This window comes from Heterocephalus glaber, unplaced genomic scaffold (assembly GCF_053883595.1).
Source record: "Heterocephalus glaber isolate CG9 unplaced genomic scaffold, H.glaber_assembly_v1.0 deba00001461, whole genome shotgun sequence".
NCBI lineage: Eukaryota > Metazoa > Chordata > Mammalia > Rodentia > Bathyergidae > Heterocephalus > Heterocephalus glaber.
This window is the reverse complement of record NW_028258308.1, coordinates 33,599,351-33,607,340: the sequence shown is the minus strand read 5'-3', so window position 1 is coordinate 33,607,340 and position 7,990 is coordinate 33,599,351.

The following is a 7,990-nucleotide window of genomic DNA, read 5'->3' as shown; positions in this document are numbered from 1 at the left end:
ATGTTAGATAAATTATGCAGATATTATTTAATATTATATATGCACCATTAAAATAATCCTTACCTATAGATTACACTAATAGAAAATGAATACAACTTGAATACAAATTTTAAAACAATATACAAACGTCTATATTATGAATGATTTCAGCCATGTAGGACAGTATGAAATTTAAAATTTTTTATCCAGGTTTATTGAAAGTTGCTTTTCCTATTTTTCTATTTCTTCATATCTTTATATAATAAATATTACTTGTGTTAAATGAAATAGCATAATTTTAAACTTTTAACAAGAGAATACAATCCCTGTAAAGAAAAGAAAGACATACAGAATCCGCCAAAAAAAGTGTATACACACTTCAGCAGTTCACCATTCTCATAAATATCTGGAAGCTTATGGTCACCACTTTGAGCACCTCTTGGGATTATAGAGGTCAAAGGGCAACATGTATTCATCCCATAATGTCTCAATAAACTTAGTATTAAAATATTTATACAAGTTTTTCTTTTCCTGGTGTATACGCTTTTTTGGTGGGCCCTGCAGTTCCATTTTAATGAAGAATTAAAAATCAACTTATAGTTTAAGGCTTGTGTTTTGCTTTATATCCCAAGGATCTAAGTCATCTACAACATCTTCAGTTTGTCTTTGGCTCAGAACCAAACTTAAATGTCTGCAGGGTACTCAATAGCATTTTGAAGTGAAATTTAACAAATACCTGAGAAGGGTCCCTACACAGACATTCTTCCTTATTACAACTTGAAATGCTATTTGGCTTTTTGCCTCACAGCCAAAACCTGCTAACACTATAAAGTACACACTCTTTGCTATGGGAATATGACATTAAATAGGACATTTTATTAAAGAGAATTTGCTTAACAAAACAAGTTTATTGAATTCTACACTTATTAATTATACTTCTTCATTTTTGTTATTTGTGGTGCTGAGGATCAAACTCAGGGCCTTGCACATGCCAAGTAAGCACTTCACCACTAAAGTATATGTTTTGGAAGAAATTAAACAATTCCTAGAAGCAAAAGATAATGCCAGGATAACATATCCACATCTATGGGACACAATGAAAGCAGTTCTAAGATGGAAACTCATTGCTGAGAATGCTCATATCAACTAAACAGCATGAGCTCAAATGAATAACCTCATGATGCATAACAAGACACTAGGAAAACAATAGTCCAGAACCACTCTTAGTATGAGGAAGCACATCATAATTATCAGCATGAAATCAACTAAATTAAGACCAAAATATACAAAAAATCAGTGAATTAAAGATATGGTTCTTTGAAGCCTTGGCCAAATTTACCAAAAAAAAAAAAAAAAAAAAAAAAGGAAAGACCCACAACACAGCAATTAAGAGATAAAAAAATGTAATGTCACAACAGACACTGCTAAAATTCAGATCATTAGTAAATACTAACAAAAGCTGCACTCCAAAGAAGTGCAAAATCTTGAAAAAATGAAAACATTCCTAGACATATATGCATTACCAAAAATGAATCAAGAAGACATAAAAACTGTGAAGAATCCAGTAACAAGCATTGAAATTGAAGCAATAATAAAAGTCCTACCAAGTACGAAAAGCCCAGTAACTAGTGGATTCATCACTGGACTCAATAAGAACTTCAGAGAGGATATAAAACCAATACTCCTCAAACTCTTTAATGAAATTGAAAAAGAAAGAGTACTTCCAAACTCATTCCTATAACTGAGCATTACCTGGATTCCAAAACCAGACAAAGACCCAACTAAAAAATAAAGCTACAGGCCAATGTTTTAATGAACATATACACAAAATCCTCAACAAGATATTGGCAAACAGAATGCAACAAATCATCAAAAAGTTCATATATCATGAACAAGTAGGCTTCATCCCAGGTATGCAAGGATGGTTCAATATATTCAAATCAATAAATGTAATACATATAACACAAATAAAAGGACAAATATCATATGATCATCTAAACAGACAAAGAAAAAGCCTTTGACAAAATCCAACATCCATTCATGATAAAAACGCTGAAAAGACATATGCAAAAAACAACTTTATCTCATTGTGATAAAAGCCATTTATGACAAACTAAATGCCAATATCATATTAAATGAGAAAAAGCTGAAAGCTTTGCTTCTAAAATCAGTAATGAGACAATAATGTCCAGTATCATCACTTCTGTTCAACATAGTATATTAGCCACAGCAGTCAGGCAAGAGAAAGAAATGAAAGTGATATGCATAAGAAAGGAATAAGTCAAATTATCATTATTTGCAGATGACATAATCTTTTACATACAGGACCCAAAAATGTCCACCAAAAGACTTTTGGAATTAATAACCAACAATGCAGCAGGATACAAAACCAACACACAAAATTCAATTGTGTTCCTGTATACCAATATTAAACCCATCAAAAAAGTAAATTAGGAAAACAGTATCACTCACAATAGCATCAAGAAAAATTAAATACTTAGGAATTAAACTAACCAAGCAAAAGACCTCTACCATGAAAAGTACAAATGCTCTGAAAAAGGAAAACGAAGAGGACATCAGAAAATGGAAAGATATCCTGTTTCTGGATAGGCAAAATCAATATTGTCAAAATAGCCATATTTCAAAAACTGATGTACAGATTTAATGCTATCTCAATCAAAATACCAACAAACATTCCTCATTAGAAAACTAGAGAAAATAATCTTAAAATTTATATGGAACCAGAAGGGACCCAGAATAGCAAAAGGAATCCTTGGCAACAAAAGCAAAGCAGAAGGCACCACAATCCTGGATTTCATTTTCTATTACAAAGACACAGTGATTTAAAAAAAAAAAAAAAAACAAAACTGCATGGTACAGGCACAAAAGCAGATATGCGAATGTATGGAATGAAGCAGAGGATGTACAAATAACAGGTACATTCAGCCACCTGATATTTGACAAAGGGGCCAAAACATACTCTGGAGGAAAGATACCTTTTAGCAAATGATTCTGGGAAAACTGGCTATCCGTATAGAAAAGGTTGAAGTAAACCCTTATCTCCCACCATGTATTAAACTAAAATAAAAATAGACCAAAGATCTAAATACTGAAACATAAACATGTAATCTGCTAGAAGCTAAAAGAAGTAAAACTCTGAAAGTCAAAGTCAAAGACTTTCTGAACAGAACCCCAACTGCACAAGAAATAACGTCAAGAACAGGATTACATCCTATTATAAAACTGCACAAAAAAAAGAAAACACAGAGTGAACAGACACCTATAGAATGGGGAAAAAAATTTGCCACCTACACTTCAGATAGAGAACTAATATATAGAATATATAAAAAAGTAAAAAAAAAAAAAGACCTCCCAAAATAAAAAACCTAATCAAAAAATTGAAAATTTGAAATGAATAAACACTTCTCAGAAGAAGCACAAATGGTCAATAAATACATGAAAATATTTTTAACGTTGCTCACCATTACAGAAATGCAAATTTAAACAACACTGATATTTCATCTTACTGCAGAAAAATAGCTATCATCCAGAAATCCAATAATAACAAATTCTGGCAAGGCTGAGGAGAGAAAGGAATCCTTTTATATTCTTGGTGGAAATGTAAACCAGTACAAGCACTACGTAAATCAATAGGGAGGTTTGTCAAAAACTAAAAATAAAAATTCCGTTTAACCTAGCTATTCCCCATTTAGATATCTGAAAGATATCTAAAAAGAGTTAAAGCAGCCTATATGTCCATCAACAGGTGACTGGATAGATAAAGAAAATGTGGTAGTTATACCCAATGGAGTACTACTTTGCTATAAGGAAGGATAAATTTGAGTCATTTGTAGGAAAATGAATGCATCTTGAGACCATAATGTTAAGCAAAATAAATGAGATGCACAGACTAAGGATGGATAATAGATAATAGGAAACAAGGAGACAGATCTTTCACAAATAGGAAAGGGACCAAGAGATGGAGGGAGGGCATAAAAAAAACTAAGATGTGTTATGTACAGGTACCAACTTCCTACAATGAATGTAATCATTATGCACTGCAAAGATGTACTAATAAAAATTAAAATTAAAAACAAAAAAACTTAAAATATATTGAGAGATCAGGAATTTATAAAATATGTCAGAAAAAGGCAAACTGAAGAGTAGGACTTGATTGTAGAGTATTAAATGCTGTAAAAGAAGGTGTGGACTGGAATACTATAGCCTGAGCAAATAGTTTAGTTCCCCATTACCAGCACCCAGGAAAGAAAGGATATTTATGGAAACTTTCAAGAATTATAGTAAAGGAGCCCAAGAGAAGACATCAATAATAGTCTGCCAGGCAATGTTCTAATTTTAAGTTATTAATACTAAAATCCCTGAGGCTTTTCACCTTGAAATAGTGGCATAACATACTACTAACACTCTCAAGACCTAAAGAATATTGGAGCTGAATAGGGCCTTAGAGAGCACTTTCTACAAAATCCTTTATTGCATAGATGAGGATATTGATGTTCAGGGAAATCTTTTCTAAAATGCAAACTGGATCACATCATCACAATGCTTGATATACCTTAGTGACAGCATTTCTGCTTCCAGCTATAATATACTAGCTTGTATTCTACTAACCATGCATGAGGGGTGTTGTTTGAAGCCAACAGAGAATGAAGACAGCTGCACTCTCATAGATTGGATTGAAATTCAGAAAAAAAAAGCCATTACACTTGAAGGAATTATTCATAAATGGTATAGGACAGAGTTACTGTGCTGAAACAGTAACAAACAGTTTTCAGCAGCATCACGGAACTGAGAGACAAAATCTAACGTTTGGGACCCATGAAGCAAAAGGATCTACTCTTTTAACCAAGACCTCTGAAAGGCTATTTCCTGCCAAGGGGGGGGGGGGGTGGATTTGAAAGAGCAGGCTCTCACAAAGACTGAAAGATAACCTTGAATCATCTCAGTTCCTTATTGAACTATGGTGATCTCTTTCTCCCTAAGGTTCTTCCAGAAGTAAAGACAAGACTCTCTCAGATAAAATGACATCAGCAAGAGCCTTTAAAATTTTTTCATACACAACGCTTGATATCAAATCCAAAATTACCAAACATACAAACAGACAAGATCAAATGACTAAAAACTAGAAAAATGGGCCTATCAGGTGGCTTACATAGAGCAATTACACAGGGATCTTCAGATAAATAATTTTTAGTAATATATTTAATAAAAGATGATATGATGAAGAACTGAAAACAGTAATAAGAAATAAAATGAAAATTTTAGATATGAGAGTATATATCTGAAATTTAAGACTTAAAATTAAAAACACAGTAGCAGTAAGATGGACACAAAATAGAATTAATGAACAACAACAAAACAAAAAGGAAATATCTAGGTGGATGAGTAGAGAGAAAAAACGAAACTAGAAAAGAACATACAGTTATTGTATACAGGTGTAATATATAAACAAGTAGAATCCCAGGAGGGAGAAAAGTAGGGAGGGAGGGAAGGAGGGACAGGGATAAAGGGGGTAAACATTCGCTTCTACATGGACCAAGTATTTTTAAAACCTAATAAAAGAATCAAGCTCAGAAATAAGAAGTGCTACCAAATGCAAGCAGAATAAATATATAATACCCCAGTAACTCCATCAGAATTAAATGGATTGTACAAAGTAGTTTGAAAAGCAAATTAATGCTATACTAATAATAAAAAATTAGGCTTTAAAGCATTACTAGAGATAAATAAAACTTCATAATGACAAAAAGGTCATTTCACCAGAAAGACATGAACGTTCTCTTTTTTTAGGGTACTGGGGATCGAACTCGGGACCTTGCACTTGCAAGGCAGGCAGCAGAAACACAGCTAAATCCTCAGCCAACATGAACATTCTTAATGTTTATAGATATAACAACATAACTTTAAATTATATAAAGAATATGTACGTCAAAAATTAACATTGAAAATTTTAGCATATTTTTCCCAACCACTGACACAAAAATCAGTAAGGATATACAAGATTTGTCTAGCATATGTTACAAACTTGTTTACATTATTCTGTGTTTAAAATAATGTTATTTACAGATGCTAATTGAATGTTTACCAAAATTTACCGTATGATTGACTTTTAATAAAAACAAAAATTTTATATTTTAAACCACCAAAATCATACAATCTGTGTGCTCTGAACATTGTGGAATTAAGCTAAAACTCAAATACAGAAAAATAAGTACATAATTCCCAAATGTTTGAAATTTAGCAACATACTTTTAAACAACCTATGTGTAAAAGAAAAAGAACACAATATAAGTTTAAAGATATTTTAGTTAAAAAGTATAAATATATCCATATTAAAATGCAGAGAATGTGAAATTCTGAGTAAACAGAAACAGCTTTATATGCATATATTACAAAGGGACAAAGCTGAATATCATATTCTAAGCTCTAACTCAAAAATTTAGAAAAGCATATAAAATCAAACCCAAAGAAAGTGTAAAATGAAAAAGAACATAAATCAATAAAACAGAAAATAAATATACAATAGAGAAAGTCAATAAAGTTAGCAATTTATTGTTTGGAAAAATTAATTGCAAACCTCTAACAAACCTAGAGTGGTTGTGCAAGCGTAAATCTCAGTACTCTGGATGACCAGTCAGGAGGATCCTGAGCTCCAGCTCAACCCGGGCACCTTAATGAATTGGTGAGACACAGTCTCAATAATAAACCAAAAGGGCTGCAACTCCAGCTCAGGGTGAAGGTCGTTGGTCAATCCCCAGTACAGAAAACAAACAAACAAGCAACTCTAACCAGCTGTATTATGAAGAAAAACTATAGATATCAGGTGTAAAACAAAAGGGACCTCTATAGAGATCTTATAAGTGTCAAAAAGATAAGACTTATTTGACAGTAACACGAATAAATGAATTTCTTGAAAACTATAACAAGATAAACATGAGAAGAATTGAAAATCCGAAGAATTCTGAATCTTTTAAATAGAATAATTAAAAACAATTTCAGAATGGAAATTCAGTCCAAGATGGTGTCACTGGTGAATTCTCCCAAATACTTAAGGAATAAATTTTAATAATTTAACACAAACTCTTCCAAGAAAGAGAGAAAAATACAAGAATTACTGATACTTTTTATGTGGTCATAGTAACAGTTCATTAATGTAGTTTTTTTCATTAATGTAGTCTCAAAAATCATATACGTTCTTATATTTGTATATATACATATTTTCTCCAGAAATAAAATGCTGGTAATGTTGGTCTCATATTTGAAACTGTGTCATCATCATTCCCCTCATTAACAGAATAAATGGAAACATGAAAATGTTTTAATAGTCCCAGAAAAAAATTCATTACATTTTGATGATTAAAAAACTGTCCACAAATTAAGAATATTATTTTAATAAGGTGAAGTATTCTAAAAAAAGAAAAGAAAACCTAAAATAAACACCATACTTAATGGTGAAATGATGAAACAGGAAATCTAGAATGAAACATATACACTTCTCATCTCAGCCCTCTTTCCTGTCTCCTCTCTGGTCATTTGTCCACATGTGGCACACACTTCCCTCTTCCCAGATGCCTACCAGGCCTCTGCAAGATCAGGTTCCAGTTCCCTCCTGAATGTTTCTTCTGCTCCATGCCAGCTCATATCTCACTTTATTACCATAACCTTGTTTTTTTCTCTTTCCAACTAATCCATGAGCTCTTTTAAGGCAAAATATATGCTCATTCAACTTCCTATCTTCCAATACATGACACACACCAGGCATTGAAGAACTGATGAATGCTAAACTACTAACTGTAGTGCATTGTCTAAAATCTCCTAGATATTTGTTGCCAGTGCAGACCAGAACTTGGACTTTCCACTCATACCTAGTCCACTTAACTATCAGCCTAACAGCAAAAAACCTTAACTCTTCTTTCTTTGTTTCTCCAACTTATTGTTTCCACATATAGGTCAAAAGCACAGATCATTACGATAACCCATAGGCCTTAGTTTT